This window comes from Spermophilus citellus (assembly GCF_964194105.1).
Source record: "Spermophilus citellus genome assembly, chromosome: 6".
NCBI lineage: Eukaryota > Metazoa > Chordata > Mammalia > Rodentia > Sciuridae > Spermophilus > Spermophilus citellus.
Genome location: NC_138187.1, coordinates 48,989,907 through 49,006,673, shown reverse-complemented (window position 1 = coordinate 49,006,673; position 16,767 = coordinate 48,989,907).

Here is a 16,767-nt window from a genome sequence, read left to right as displayed (position 1 = left end):
CTTGGTTCCCCAAATTTCGTTCTTCTATGTTGAAGCGTTCATTTCCAGTAACACTTTGAATTTTTAGGTATCACTCTGTTTTCTCCTATATTGATACATGTACTTGGAACTCTAAATCCAACACGGTTTGTGCTAGCTTCTTGAAACTTGACACAGTAAAGTAGTTTCACTTTCTATCTCTATGTTTTGTTTCCTCTTGATGTAGCCCTAAGCAGTGACTGGCGAGAAACACTTTCATGGAACGGGGTTTCCAAGCTTCCAAAAATTACGAATCTCCAGAAATCTCAGCAAATATTTTTTCACCCAAACTGGATGATACTTTCAGGTAATGATCAGTACACTAAGGCGACTTGGTTCCCCAAATTTCGTTCTTCTATGTTGAAGCGTTCATTTCCAGTAATAGTTTGAATTTTTAGGTATCACTCTGTTTTCTCCTATATTGATACATGTACTTGGAACTCTAAATCCGACACGGTTTGTGCTAGCTTCTTGAAACTTGACACAGTAAAGTAGTTTCACGTTCTATCACTATGGTTTGTTTCCTCTTGTTGTAGCCCTAAGCACTGACTGGAGAGAAACACTTTCATGGAAAGGGGTTGCCAAGCTTCCAAAAATTACGAATCTCCAGAAATCTCAGCAAATATTTTTTCACCCAAACTGGATGATACTTTCAGGTAATGATCAGTACACGAAGGCGACTTGGTTCCCCCAATTTCGTTTTTCTATGCTGAAGCGTTCATTTCCAGTAACAGTTTGAATTTTTAGGTTTCACTCTGTTTTCTCCTATATTGATAGATGTATCTGGAACTCTAAATCCAACACGGTTTGTGCTAGCTTCTTGAAACTTGACACAGTAAAGTAGTTTCACGTTCTATCTCTATGTTTTGTTTCCTCTTGATATAGCCCTAATCAGTGACTGGCGAGAAACACTTTCATGGAAAGGGGTTGCCAAGCTTCCAAAAATTACGAATCTCCAGAAATCTCAGCAAATATTTTTTCACCCAAACTGGATGATACTTTCAGGTAATGATCAGTACACTAAGGCGACTTGGTTCCCCAAATTTCGTTCTTCTATGTTGAAGCGTTCATTTCCAGTAAAACTTTGAATTTTTAGGTATCACTCTGTTTTTTCCTATATTGATAGATGTATTTGGAACTCTAAATCCAACACGGTTTGTGCTAGCTTCTTGAAACTTGACACAGTAAAGTAGTTTCACGTTCTATCTCTATGGTTTGTTCCCTCTTGATGTAGCCCTAAGCACTGACTGGCGAGAAACACTTTCATGGAAAGGGGTGCCAAGCTTCCAAAAATTACGAATCTCCAGAAATCTCAGCAAATATTTTTTCACCCAAACTGGATGATACTGTCAGGTAATGATCAGTACACTAAGGCGACTTGGTTCCCCAAATTTCGTTCTTCTATGTTGAAGCGTTCATTTCCAGTAACAGTTTGAATTTTTAGGTTTCACTCTGTTTTCTCCTATATTGATAGATGTATCTGGAACTCTAAATCCAACACGGTTTGTGCTAGCTTCTTGAAACTTGACACAGTAAAGTAGTTTCACGTTCTATCTCTATGTTTTGTTTCCTCTTGATGTAGCCCTAAGCAGTGACTGGCGAGAAACACTTTCATGGAAAGGGGTTGCCAAGCTTCCAAAAATTACGAATCTCCAGAAATCTCAGCAAATATTTTTTCACCCAAACTGGATGATACTTTCAGGTAATGATCAGTACACTAAGGCGACTTGGTTCCCCAAATTTCGTTCTTCTACGTTGAAGCGTTCATTTCCAGTAACAGTTTGAATTTTTAGGTATCACTCTGTTTTCTCCTATATTGATACATGTACTTGGAACTCTAAATCCGACACGGTTTGTGCTAGCTTCTTGAAACTTGACACAGTAAAGTAGTTTCACGTTCTATCTCTATGGATTGTTTCCTCTTGTTGTAGCCCTAAGCACTGACTGGCGAGAAACACTTTCATGGAAAGGGGTTGCCAAGCTTCCAAAAATTACGAATCTCCAGAAATCTCAGCAAATATTTTTTCACCCAAACTGGATGATACTTTCAGGTAATGATCAGTACACTAAGGCGACTTGATTCCCCAAATTTCGTTCTTCTATGTTGAAGCGTTCATTTCCAGTAACACTTTGAATTTTTAGGTTTCACTCTGTTTTCTCCTATATTGATAGATGTATCTGGAACTCTAAATCCAACACGGTTTGTGCTAGCTTCTTGAAACTTGACACAGTAAAGTAGTTTCACGTTCTATCTCTATGTTTTGTTTCCTCTTGATGTAGCCCTAAGCAGTGAGTGGCGAGAAACACTTTCATGGAAAGGGGTTGCCAAGCTTCCAAAAATTACGAATCTCCAGAAATCTCAGCAAATACTTTTTCACCCAAACTGGATGATACTGTCAGGTAATGATCAGTACACTAAGGCGACTTGGTTCCCCAAATTTCGTTCTTCTATGTTGAAGCGTTCATTTCCAGTAACACTTTGAATTTTTAGGTATCACTCTGTTTTCTTCTATATTGATACATGTACTTGGAACTCTAAATCCAACACGGTTTGTGCTAGCTTCTTGAAACTTGACACAGTAAAGTAGTTTCAGGTTCTATCTCTATGGTTTGTTTCCTCTTGATGTAGCCCTAAGCACTGACTGGCGAGAAACACTTTCATGGAAAGGGGTGCCAAGCTTCCAAAAATTACGAATCTCCAGAAATCTCAGCAAATATTTTTTCACCCAAACTGGATGATACTGTCAGGTAATGATCAGTACACTAAGGCGACTTGGTTCCCCAAATTTCGTTCTTCTATATTGAAGCGTTCATTTCCAGTAACAGTTTGAATTTTTAGGTTTCACTCTGTTTTCTCCTATATTGATAGATGTATCTGGAACTCTAAATCCAACACGGTTTGTGCTAGCTTCTTGAAACTTGACACAGTAAAGTAGTTTCACTTTCTATCTCTATGGTTTGTTTCCTTTTGATGTAGCCCTAAGCACTGACTGGCGAGAAACACATTCAGGGAAAGGGGTTGCCAAGCTTCCAAAAATTACGAATCTCCAGAAATCTCAGCCAATATTTTTTCACCCAAACTGGATGATACTTTCAGGTAATGATCAGTACACGAAGGCGACTTGGTTCCCCAAATTTCGTTCTTCTATGTTGAAGCCTTCATGTCCAGTAACACTTTGAATTTTTAGGTATCACTCTGTTTTCTCCTATATTGATAGATGTATTTGGAACTCTAAATCCAACACGGTTTGTGCTAGCTTCTTGAAACTTGACAAAGTAAAGTAGTTTCACGTTCTATCTCTATGTTTTGTTTCCTCTTGATGTAGCCCTAAGCAGTGACTGGCGAGAAACACTTTCATGAAAAGGGGTTTCCAAGCTTCCAAAAATTACGAATCTCCAGAAATCTCAGCAAATATTTTTTCACCCAAACTGGATGATACTTTCAGGTAATGATCAGTACACTAAGGCGACTTGGTTCCCCAAATTTCGTTCTTCTATGTTGAAGCGTTCATTTGCAGTAACATTTTGAATTTTTAGGTATCACTCTGTTTTCTCCTATATTGATACATGTACTTGGAACTCTAAATCCGACACGGTTTGTGCTAGCTTCTTGAAACTTGACACAGTAAAGTAGTTTCACGTTCTATCTCTATGGTTTGTTTCCTCTTGATGTAGCCCTAAGCACTGACTGGCGAGAAACACTTTCATGGAAAGGGGTTGCCAAGCTTCCAAAAATTACGAATCTCCAGAAATCTCAGCAAATATTTTTTCACCCAAACTGGATGATACTGTCAGGTAATGATCAGTACACTAAGGCGACTTGGTTCCCCAAATTTCGTTCTTCTATGTTGAAGCGTTCATTTCCAGTAACAGTTTGAATTTTTAGGTATCACTCTGTTTTCTCCTATATTGATACATGTACTTGGAACTCTAAATCCGACACGGTTTGTGCTAGCTTCTTGAAACTTGACACAGTAAAGTAGTTTCACGTTCTATCTCTATGTTTTGTTTCCTCTTGATATAGCCCTAATCAGTGACTGGCGAGAAACACTTTCATGGAAAGGGGTTGCCAAGCTTCCAAAAATTACGAATCTCCAGAAATCTCAGCAAATATTTTTTCACCCAAACTGGATGATACTGTCAGGTAATGATCAGTACACTAAGTCGACTTGGTTCCCCAAATTTCGTTCTTCTATGTTGAAGCGTTCATTTCCAGTAACAGTTTGAATTTTTAGGTATCACTCTGTTTTCTCCTATATTGATACATGTACTTGGAACTCTAAATCCAACACGGTTTGTGCTAGCTTCTTGAAACTTGACACAGTAAAGTAGTTTCACGTTCTATCTCTATGGTTTGTTTCCTTTTGATGTAGCCCTAAGCACTGACTGGCGAGAAACACATTCAGGGAAAGGGGTTGCCAAGCTTCCAAAAATTACGAATCTCCAGAAATCTCAGCCAATATTTTTTCACCCAAACTGGATGATACTTTCAGGTAATGATCAGTACACGAAGGCGACTTGGTTCCCCAAATTTCGTTCTTCTATGTTGAAGCGTTCATGTCCAGTAACACTTTGAATTTTTAGGTATCACTCTGTTTTCTCCTATATTGATAGATGTATTTGGAACTCTAAATCCAACACGGTTTGTGCTAGCTTCTTGAAACTTGACACAGTGAAGTACTTTCACGTTCTATCTCTATGGTTTGTTTCCTCTTGTTGTAGCCCTAAGCACTGACTGGCGAGAAACACTTTCATGGAAAGGGGTTGCCAAGCTTCCAAAAATTACGAATCTCCAGAAATCTCAGCAAATATTTTTTCACCCAAGCTGGATGATACTTTCAGGTAATGATCAGTACACTAAGGCGACTTGGTTCCCCAAATTTCGTTCTTCTATGTTGAAGCGTTCATTTCCAGTAAAACTTTGAATTTTTAGGTATCACTCTGTTTTCTCCTATATTGATAGATGTATTTGGAACTCTAAATCCAACACGGTTTGTGCTAGCTTCTTGAAACTTGACACAGTAAAGTAGTTTCACGTTCTATCTCTATGTTCTGTTTCCTCTTGATGTAGCCCTAAGCAGTGACTGGCGAGAAACACTTTCATGGAAAGGGGTTTCCAAGCTTCCAAAAATTACGAATCTCCAGAAATCTCAGCAAATATTTTTTCACCCTAACTGGATGATACTTTCAGGTAATGATCAATACACTAAGGCGACTTGGTTCCCCAAATTTCGTTCTTCTATGTTGAAGCGTTCATTTCCAGTAACAGTTTGAATTTTTAGGTATCACTCTGTTTTCTCCTATATTGATACATGTACTTGGAACTCTAAATCCAACACGGTTTGTGCTAGCTTCTTGAAACTTGACACAGTAAAGCAGTTTCACGTTCTATCTCTATGGTTTGTTTCCTCTTGATGTAGCCCTAAGCAGTGACTGGCGAGAAACACTTTCATGGAAAGGGGTTGCCAAGCTTCCAAAAATTACGAATCTCCAGAAATCTCAGCAAATATTTTTTCACCCAAACTGTATGATACTTTCAGGTAATGATCAGTACACGAAGGCGACTTGGTTCCCCAAATTTCGTTTTTCTATGCTGAAGCGTTCATTTAAAGTAACAGTTTGAATTTTTAGGTTTCACTCTGTTTTCTCCTATATTGATAGATGTATTTGGAACTCTAAATCCAACACGGTTTGTGCTAGCTTCTTGAAACTTGACACAGTAAAGTAGTTTCAAGTTCTATCTCTATGTTTTGTTTCGTCTTGATATAGCCCTAATCAGTGACTGGCGAGAAACACTTTCATGGAAAGGGGTTGCAAGCTTCCAAAAATTACGAATCTCCAGAAATCTCAGAAAATATTTTTTCACCCAAACTGGATGATACTGTCAGGTAATGATCAGTACACTAAGGCGACTTGGTTCCCCAAATTTCGTTCTTCTATGTTGAAGCGTTCATTTCCAGTAACAGTTTGAATTTTTAGGTATCACTCTGTTTTCTCCTATATTGATACATGTACTTGGAACTCTAAATCCAACACGGTTTGTGCTAGCTTCTTGAAACTTGACACAGTAAAGTAGTTTCACGTTCTATCTCTATGGTTTGTTTCCTTTTGATGTAGCCCTAAGCACTGACTGGCGAGAAACACATTCAGGGAAAGGGGTTGCCAAGCTTCCAAAAATTACGAATCTCCAGAAATCTCAGCAAATATTTTTTCACCCAAACTGGATGATACTTTCAGGTAATGATCAGTACACGAAGGCGACTTGGTTCCCCAAATTTCGTTCTTCTATGTTGAAGCGTTCATGTCCAGTAACACTTTGAATTTTTAGGTATCACTCTGTTTTCTCCTATATTGATAGATGTATTTGGAACTCTAAATCCAACACGGTTTGTGCTAGCTTCTTGAAACTTGACACAGTGAAGTAGTTTCACGTTCTATCTCTATGGCTTGTTTCCTCTTGTTGTAGCCCTAAGCACTGACTGGCGAGAAACACTTTCATGGAAAGGGGTTGCCAAGCTTCCAAAAATTACGAATCTCCAGAAATCTCAGCAAATATTTTTTCACCCAAGCTGGATGATACTTTCAGGTAATGATCAGTACACTAAGGCGACTTGGTTCCCCAAATTTCGTTCTTCTACGTTGAAGCGTTCATTTCCAGTAACAGTTTGAATTTTTAGGTTTCACTCTGTTTTCTCCTATATTGATAGAGGTATTTGGAACTCTAAATCCAACACGGTTTGTGCTAGCTTCTTGAAACTTGACACAGTAAAGTAGTTTCACGTTCTATCTCTATGTTTTGTTTCGTCTTGTTGTAGCCCTAATCAGTGACTGGCGAGAAACACTTTCATGGAAAGGGGTTGCCAAGCTTCCAAAAATTACGAATCTCCAGAAATCTCAGCAAATATTTTTTCACCCAAACTGGATGATACTTTCAGGTAATGATCAGTACACTAAGGCGACTTGGTTCCCCAAATTTTGCTCTTCTATGTTGAAGCGTTCATTTCCAGTAAAACTTTGAATTTTTAGGTATCACTCTGTTTTCTCCTATATTGATAGATGTATTTGGAACTCTAAATCCAACACGGTTTGTGCTAGCTTCTTGAAACTTGACACAGTAAAGTAGTTTCACGTTCTCTCTCTATGTTCTGTTTCCTCTTGATGTAGCCCTAAGCAGTGACTGGCGAGAAACACTTTCATGGAAAGGGGTTTCCAAGCTTCCAAAAATTACGAATCTCCAGAAATCTCAGCAAATATTTTTTCACCCTAACTGGATGATACTTTCAGGTAATGATCAATACACTAAGGCGACTTGGTTCCCCAAATTTCGTTCTTCTATGTTGAAGCGTTGATTTCCAGTAACAGTTTGAATTTTTAGGTATCACTCTGTTTTCTCCTATATTGATACATGTACTTGGAACTCTAAATCCAACACGGTTTGTGCTAGCTTCTTGAAATTTGACACAGTAAAGCAGTTTCACGTTCTATCTCTATGGTTTTTTTCCTCTTGGTGTAGCCCTAAGCACTGACTGGCAAGAAACACTTTCATGGAAAGGGGTGCCAAGCTTCCAAAAATTACGAATCTCCAGAAATCTCAGCAAATATTTTTTCACCCAAACTGGATGATACTGTCAGGTAATGATCAGTACACTAAGGCGACTTGGTTCCCCAAATTTCGTTCTTCTATGTTGAAGCGTTCATTTCCAGTAACAGTTTGAATTTTTAGGTTTCACTCTGTTTTCTCCTATATTGATAGATGTATCTGGAACTCTAAATCCAACACGGTTTGTGCTAGCTTCTTGAAACTTGACACAGTAAAGTAGTTTCACGTTCTTTCTCTATGTTTTGTTTCCTCTTGATGTAGCCCTAAGCAGTGACTGGCGAGAAACACTTTCATGGAACGGAGTTTCCAAGCTTCCAAAAATTACGAATCTCCAGAAATCTCAGCAAATACTTTTTCACCCAAACTGGATGATACTGTCAGGTAACGATCAGTACACTAAGGCGACTTGGTTCCCCAAATTTCGTTCTTCTATGTTGAAGCATTCATTTCCAGTAACACTTTGAATTTTTAGGTATCACTCTGTTTTCTCCTATATTGATACATGTACTTGGAACTCTAAATCCAACACGGTTTGTGCTAGCTTCTTGAAACTTGACACAGTAAAGTAGTTTCACGTTCTATCTCTATGTTTTGTTTCCTCTTGATGTAGCCCTAAGCAGTGACTGGCGAGAAACACTTTCATGGAACGGAGTTTCCAAGCTTCCAAAAATTACGAATCTCGAGAAATCTCAGCAAATATTTTTTCACCCAAACTGGTTGATACTTTCAGGTAATGATCAGTACACTAAGGCGACTTGGTTCCCCAAATTTCGTTCTTCTATGATGAAGCGTTCATTTCCAGTAACATTTTGAATTTTTAGGTATCACTCTGTTTTCTCCTATATTGATAGATGTATCTGGAACTCTAAATCCAACACGGTTTGTGCTAGCTTCTTGAAACTTGACACAGTAAAGTAGTTTCACGTTCTATCTCTATGTTTTGTTTCCTCTTGATGTAGCCCTAAGCAGTGACTGGCGAGAAACACTTTCATGGAAAGGGGTTGCCAAGCTTCCAAAAATTACGAATCTCCAGAAATCTCAGCAAATATTTTTTCACCCAAACTGGTTGATACTTTCAGGTAATGATCAGTACACGAAGGCGACTTGGTTCCCCAAATTTCGTTTTTCTATGCTGAAGCGTTCATTTCCAGTAACAGTTTGAATTTTTAGGTTTCACTCTGTTTTCTCCTATATTGATAGATGTATTTGGAACTCTAAATCCAACACGGTTTGTGCTAGCTTCTTGAAACTTGACACAGTAAAGTAGTTTCACGTTCTATCTCTATGTTTTGTTTCGTCTTGATGTAGCCCTAATCAGTGACTGGCGAGAAACTCTTTCATGGAAAGGGGTTGCCAAGCTTCCAAAAATTACGAATCTCCAGAAATCTCAGCAAATATTTTTTCACCCAAACTAGATGATACTTTCAGGTAATGATCAGTACACTAAGGCGACTTGGTTCCCCAAATTTCGTTCTTCTATGTTGAAGCGTTCATTTCCAGTAAAACTTTGAATTTTTAGGTATCACTCTGTTTTCTCCTATATTGATAGATGTATTTGGAACTCTAAATCCAACACGGTTTGTGCTAGCTTCTTGAAACTTGACACAGTAAAGTAGTTTCACGTTCTCTCTCTATGTTCTGTTTCCTCTTGATGTAGCCCTAAGCAGTGACTGGCGAGAAACACTTTCATGGAAAGGGGTTTCCAAGCTTCCAAAAATTACGAATCTCCAGAAATCTCAGCAAATATTTTTTCACCCTAACTGGATGATACTTTCAGGTAATGATCAATACACTAAGGCGACTTGGTTCCCCAAATTTCGTTCTTCTATGTTGAAGCGTTGATTTCCAGTAACAGTTTGAATTTTTAGGTATCACTCTGTTTTCTCCTATATTGATACATGTACTTGGAACTCTAAATCCAACACGGTTTGTGCTAGCTTCTTGAAATTTGACACAGTAAAGCAGTTTCACGTTCTATCTCTATGGTTTTTTTCCTCTTGGTGTAGCCCTAAGCACTGACTGGCAAGAAACACTTTCATGGAAAGGGGTGCCAAGCTTCCAAAAATTACGAATCTCCAGAAATCTCAGCAAATATTTTTTCACCCAAACTGGATGATACTGTCAGGTAATGATCAGTACACTAAGGCGACTTGGTTCCCCAAATTTCGTTCTTCTATGTTGAAGCGTTCATTTCCAGTAACAGTTTGAATTTTTAGGTTTCACTCTGTTTTCTCCTATATTGATAGATGTATCTGGAACTCTAAATCCAACACGGTTTGTGCTAGCTTCTTGAAACTTGACACAGTAAAGTAGTTTCACGTTCTTTCTCTATGTTTTGTTTCCTCTTGATGTAGCCCTAAGCAGTGACTGGCGAGAAACACTTTCATGGAACGGAGTTTCCAAGCTTCCAAAAATTACGAATCTCCAGAAATCTCAGCAAATACTTTTTCACCCAAACTGGATGATACTGTCAGGTAACGATCAGTACACTAAGGCGACTTGGTTCCCCAAATTTCGTTCTTCTATGTTGAAGCATTCATTTCCAGTAACACTTTGAATTTTTAGGTATCACTCTGTTTTCTCCTATATTGATACATGTACTTGGAACTCTAAATCCAACACGGTTTGTGCTAGCTTCTTGAAACTTGACACAGTAAAGTAGTTTCACGTTCTATCTCTATGTTTTGTTTCCTCTTGATGTAGCCCTAAGCAGTGACTGGCGAGAAACACTTTCATGGAACGGAGTTTCCAAGCTTCCAAAAATTACGAATCTCGAGAAATCTCAGCAAATATTTTTTCACCCAAACTGGTTGATACTTTCAGGTAATGATCAGTACACTAAGGCGACTTGGTTCCCCAAATTTCGTTCTTCTATGATGAAGCGTTCATTTCCAGTAACATTTTGAATTTTTAGGTATCACTCTGTTTTCTCCTATATTGATAGATGTATCTGGAACTCTAAATCCAACACGGTTTGTGCTAGCTTCTTGAAACTTGACACAGTAAAGTAGTTTCACGTTCTATCTCTATGTTTTGTTTCCTCTTGATGTAGCCCTAAGCAGTGACTGGCGAGAAACACTTTCATGGAAAGGGGTTGCCAAGCTTCCAAAAATTACGAATCTCCAGAAATCTCAGCAAATATTTTTTCACCCAAACTGGTTGATACTTTCAGGTAATGATCAGTACACGAAGGCGACTTGGTTCCCCAAATTTCGTTTTTCTATGCTGAAGCGTTCATTTCCAGTAACAGTTTGAATTTTTAGGTTTCACTCTGTTTTCTCCTATATTGATAGATGTATTTGGAACTCTAAATCCAACACGGTTTGTGCTAGCTTCTTGAAACTTGACACAGTAAAGTAGTTTCACGTTCTATCTCTATGTTTTGTTTCGTCTTGATGTAGCCCTAATCAGTGACTGGCGAGAAACTCTTTCATGGAAAGGGGTTGCCAAGCTTCCAAAAATTACGAATCTCCAGAAATCTCAGCAAATATTTTTTCACCCAAACTAGATGATACTTTCAGGTAATGATCAGTACACTAAGGCGACTTGGTTCCCCAAATTTCGTTCTTCTATGTTGAAGCGTTCATTTCCAGTAACAGTTTGAATTTTTAGGTATCACTCTGTTTTCTCCTATATTGATAGATGTATTTGGAACTCTAAATCCAACACGGTTTGTGCTAGCTTCTTGAAACTTGACACAGTAAAGTAGTTTCACGTTCTATCTCTATGTTTTGTTTCCTCTTGATGTAGCCCTAAGCAGTGACTGGCGAGAAACACTTTCATGGAAAGGGGTTTCCAAGCTTCCAAAAATTACGAATCTCCAGAAATCTCAGCAAATATTTTTTCACACTAACTGGATGATACTTTCAGGTAATGATCAGTACACTAAGGCAACTTGGTTCCCCAAATTTCGTTCTTCTATGTTGAAGCGTTCATTTCCAGTAACAGTTTGAATTTTTAGGTATCACTCTGTTTTCTCCTATATTGATACATGTACTTGGAACTCTAAATCCAACACGGTTTGTGCTAGCTTCTTGAAACTTGACACAGTAAAGTAGTTTCACGTTCTATCTCTATGTTTTGTTTCCTCTTGATGTAGCCCTAAGCAGTGACTGGCGAGAAACACTTTCATGGAAAGGGGTTTCCAAGCTTCCAAAAATTACGAATCTCCAGAAATCTCAGCAAATATTTTTTCACCCTAACTGGATGATACTTTCAGGTAATGGTCAGTACACTAAGTGACTTGGTTCCCCAAATTTCGTTCTTCTATGTTGAAGCGTTCATTTCCAGTAACATTTTGAATTTTTAGGTATCACTCTGTTTTCTCCTATATTGATAGATGTATTTGGAACTCTAAATCCAACACGGTTTGTGCTAGCTTCTTGAAACTTGACACAGTAAAGTAGTTTCACGTTCTATCTCTATGTTTTGTTTCCTCTTGATGTAGCCCTAAGCAGTGACTGGCGAGAAACACTTTCATGGAAAGGGGTTTCCAAGCTTCCAAAAATTACGAATCTCCAGAAATCTCAGCAAATACTTTTTCACCCATACTGGATGATACTGTCAGGTAATGATCAGTACACTAAGGCGACTTGGTTCCCCAAATTTCGTTCTTCTATGTTGAAGCGTTCATTTCCAGTAACAGTTTGAATTTTTACGTATCACTTGTTTTCTCCTATATTGATACATGTACTTGGAACTCTAAATCCAACACGGTTTGTGCTAGCTTCTTGAAACTTGACACAGTAAAGTAGTTTCACGTTCTATCTCTATGTTTTGTTTTCTCTTGATGTAGCCCTAAGCACTGACTGGCGAGAAACACTTTCATGGAAAGGGGTTGCCAAGCTTCCAAAAATTACGAATCTCCAGAAATCTCAGCAAATATTTTTTCACCCAAACTGGATGATACTTTCAGGTAATGATCAGTACACTAAGGCGACTTGGTTCCCCAAATTTCGTTCTTCTACGTTGAAGCGTTCATTTCCAGTAACAGTTTGAATTTTTAGGTTTCACTCTGTTTTCTCCTATATTGATAGATATATTTGGAACTCTAAATCCAACACGGTTTGTGCTAGCTTCTTGAAACTTGACACAGTAAAGTAGTTTCACGTTCTATCTCTATGGTTTGTTTCCTCTTGATGTAGCCCTAAGCACTGACTGGAGAGAAACACTTTCATGGAAAGGGGTTGCCAAGCTTCCAAAAATTACGAATCTCCAGAAATCTCAGCAAATATTTTTTCACCCAAACTGGATGATACTTTCAGGTAATGATCAGTACACGAAGGCGACTTGGTTCCCCAAATTTCGTTCTTCTATGTTGAAGCGTTCATTTCCAGTAACAGTTTGAATTTTTAGGTTTCACTCTGTTTTCTCCTATATTGATAGATGTGTCTGGAACTCTAAATCCAACACGGTTTGTGCTAGCTTCTTGAAACTTGACACAGTAAAGTAGTTTCACGTTCTATCTCTATGTTTTGTTTCCTCTTGATGTAGCCCTAAGCAGTGACTGGCGAGAAACACTTTCATGGAAAGGGGTTGCCAAGCTTCCAAAAATTACGAATCTCCAGACATCTCAGCAAATATTTTTTCACCCAAACTGGATGATACTTTCAGGTAATGATCAGTACACGAAGGCGACTTGGTTCCCCAAATTTCGTTTTTCTATGCTGAAGCGTTCATTTCCAGTAACAGTTTGAATTTTTAGGTTTCACTCTGTTTTCTCCTATATTGATAGATGTATTTGGAACTCTAAATCCAACACGGTTTGTGCTAGCTTCTTGAAACTTGACACAGTAAAGTAGTTTCACGTTCTATCTCTATGTTTTGTTTCCTCTTGATATAGCCCTAATCAGTGACTGGCGAGAAACACTTTCATGGAAAGGGGTTGCCAAGCTTCCAAAAATTACGAATCTCCAGAAATCTCAGCAAATATTTTTTCACCCAAACTGGATGATACTTTCAGGTAATGATCAGTACACTAAGGCGACTTGGTTCCCCAAATTTCGTTCTTCTATGTTGAAGCGTTCATTTCCAGTAAAACTTTGAATTTTTAGGTATCACTCTGTTTTCTCCTATATTGATAGATGTATTTGGAACTCTAAATCCAACACGGTTTGTGCTAGCTTCTTGAAACTTGACACAGTAAAGTAGTTTCACGTTCTATTTCTATGTTTTGTTTCCTCTTGATGTAGCCCTAAGCAGTGACTGGCGAGAAACACTTTCATGGAAAGGGGTTTCCAAGCTTCCAAAAATTACGAATCTCCAGAAATCTCAGCAAATATTTTTTCACCCTAACTGGATGATACTTTCAGGTAATGATCAGTACACTAAGGCGACTTGGTTCCCCAAATTTCGTTCTTCTATGTTGAAGCATTCATTTCCAGTAACAGTTTGAATTTTTAGGTATCACTCTGTTTTCTCCTATATTGATACATGTACTTGGAACTCTAAATCCAACACGGTTTGTGCTAGCTTCTTGAAACTTGACACAGTAAAGTAGTTTCACGTTCTATCTCTATGGTTTGTTTCCTCTTGATGTAGCCCTAAGCACTGACTGGAGAGAAACACTTTCATGGAAAGGGGTTGCCAAGCTTCCAAAAATTACGAATCTCCAGAAATCTCAGCAAATATTTTTTCACCCAAACTGGATGATACTTTCAGGTAATGATCAGTACACGAAGGCGACTTGGTTCCCCAAATTTCATTCTTCTATGTTGAAGCGTTCATTTCCAGTAACAGTTTGAATTTTTAGGTTTCACTCTGTTTTCTCCTATATTGATAGATGTGTCTGGAACTCTAAATCCAACACGGTTTGTGCTAGCTTCTTGAAACTTGACACAGTAAAGTAGTTTCACGTTCTATCTCTATGTTTTGTTTCCTCTTGATGTAGCCCTAAGCAGTGACTGGCGAGAAACACTTTCATGGAAAGGGGTTGCCAAGCTTCCAAAAATTACGAATCTCCAGAAATCTCAGCAAATATTTTTTCACCCAAACTGGATGATACTTTCAGGTAATGATCAGTACACGAAGGCGACTTGGTTCCCCAAATTTCGTTTTTCTATGCTGAAGCGTTCATTTCCAGTAACAGTTTGAATTTTTAGGTTTCACTCTGTTTTCTCCTATATTGATAGATGTATTTGGAACTCTAAATCCAACACGGTTTGTGCTAGCTTCTTGAAACTTGACACAGTAAAGTAGTTTCACGTTCTATCTCTATGTTTTGTTTCCTCTTGATATAGCCCTAATCAGTGACTGGCGAGAAACACTTTCATGGAAAGGGGTTGCCAAGCTTCCAAAAATTACGAATCTCCAGAAATCTCAGCAAATATTTTTTCACCCAAACTGGATGATACTTTCAGGTAATGATCAGTACACTAAGGCGACTTGGTTCCCCAAATTTCGTTCTTCTATGTTGAAGCGTTCATTTCCAGTAAAACTTTGAATTTTTAGGTATCACTCTGTTTTCTCCTATATTGATAGATGTATTTGGAACTCTAAATCCAACACGGTTTGTGCTAGCTTCTTGAAACTTGACACAGTAAAGTAGTTTCACGTTCTATCTCTATGTTTTGTTTCCTCTTGATGTAGCCCTAAGCAGTGACTGGCGAGAAACACTTTCATGGAAAGGGGTTTCCAAGCTTCCAAAAATTACGAATCTCCAGAAATCTCAGCAAATATTTTTTCACCCTAACTGGATGATACTTTCAGGTAATGATCAGTACACTAAGGCGACTTGGTTCCCCAAATTTCGTTCTTCTATGTTGAAGCGTTCATTTCCAGTAACAGTTTGAATTTTTAGGTATCACTCTGTTTTCTCCTATATTGATACATGTACTTGGAACTCTAAATCCAACACGGTTTGTGCTAGCTTCTTGAAACTTGACACAGTAAAGTAGTTTCACGTTCTATCTCTATGGTTTGTTTCCTCTTGATGTAGCCCTAAGCACTGACTGGCGAGAAACACTTTCATGGAAAGGGGTGCCAAGCTTCCAAAAATTACGAATCTCCAGAAATCTCAGCAAATATTTTTTCACCCAAACTGGATGATACTGTCAGGTAATGATCAGTACACTAAGGCGACTTGGTTCCCCAAATTTCGTTCTTCTATGTTGAAGCGTTCATTTCCAGTAACAGTTTGAATTTTTAGGTTTCACTCTGTTTTCTCCTATATTGATAGATGTATCTGGAACTCTAAATCCAACACGGTTTGTGCTAGCTTCTTGAAACTTGACACAGTAAAGTAGTTTCACGTTCTATCTCTATGTTTTGTTTCCTCTTGATGTAGCCCTAAGCAGTGACTGGCGAGAAACACTTTCATGGAAAGGGGTTGCCAAGCTTCCAAAAATTACGAATCTCCAGAAATCTCAGCAAATACTTTTTCACCCAAACTGGATGATACTGTCAGGTAATGATCAGTACACTAAGGCGACTTGGTTCCCCAAATTTCGTTCTTCTATGTTGAAGCGTTCATTTCCAGTAACACTTTGAATTTTTAGGTATCACTCTGTTTTCTCCTATATTGATACATGTACTTGGAACTCTAAATCCAACACGGTTTGTGCTAGCTTCTTGAAACTTGACACAGTAAAGTAGTTTCACTTTCTATCTCTATGTTTTGTTTCCTCTTGATGTAGCCCTAAGCAGTGACTGGCGAGAAACACTTTCATGGAACGGGGTTTCCAAGCTTCCAAAAATTACGAATCTCCAGAAATCTCAGCAAATATTTTTTCACCCAAACTGGATGATACTTTCAGGTAATGATCAGTACACTAAGGCGACATGGTTCCCCAAATTTCGTTCTTCTATGTTGAAGCGTTCATTTCCAGTAACATTTTGAATTTTTAGGTATCACTCTGTTTTCTCCTATATTGATACATGTACTTGGAACTCTAAATCCGACACGGTTTGTGCTAGCTTCTTGAAACTTGACACAGTAAAGTAGTTTCACGTTCTATCACTATGGTTTGTTTCCTCTTGTTGTAGCCCTAAGCACTGACTGGCGAGAAACACTTTCATGGAAAGGGGTTGCCAAGCTTCCAAAAATTACGAATCTCCAGAAATCTCAGCAAATATTTTTTCACCCAAACTGGATGATACTTTCAGGTAATGATCAGTACACGAAGGCGACTTGGTTCCCCAAATTTCGTTCT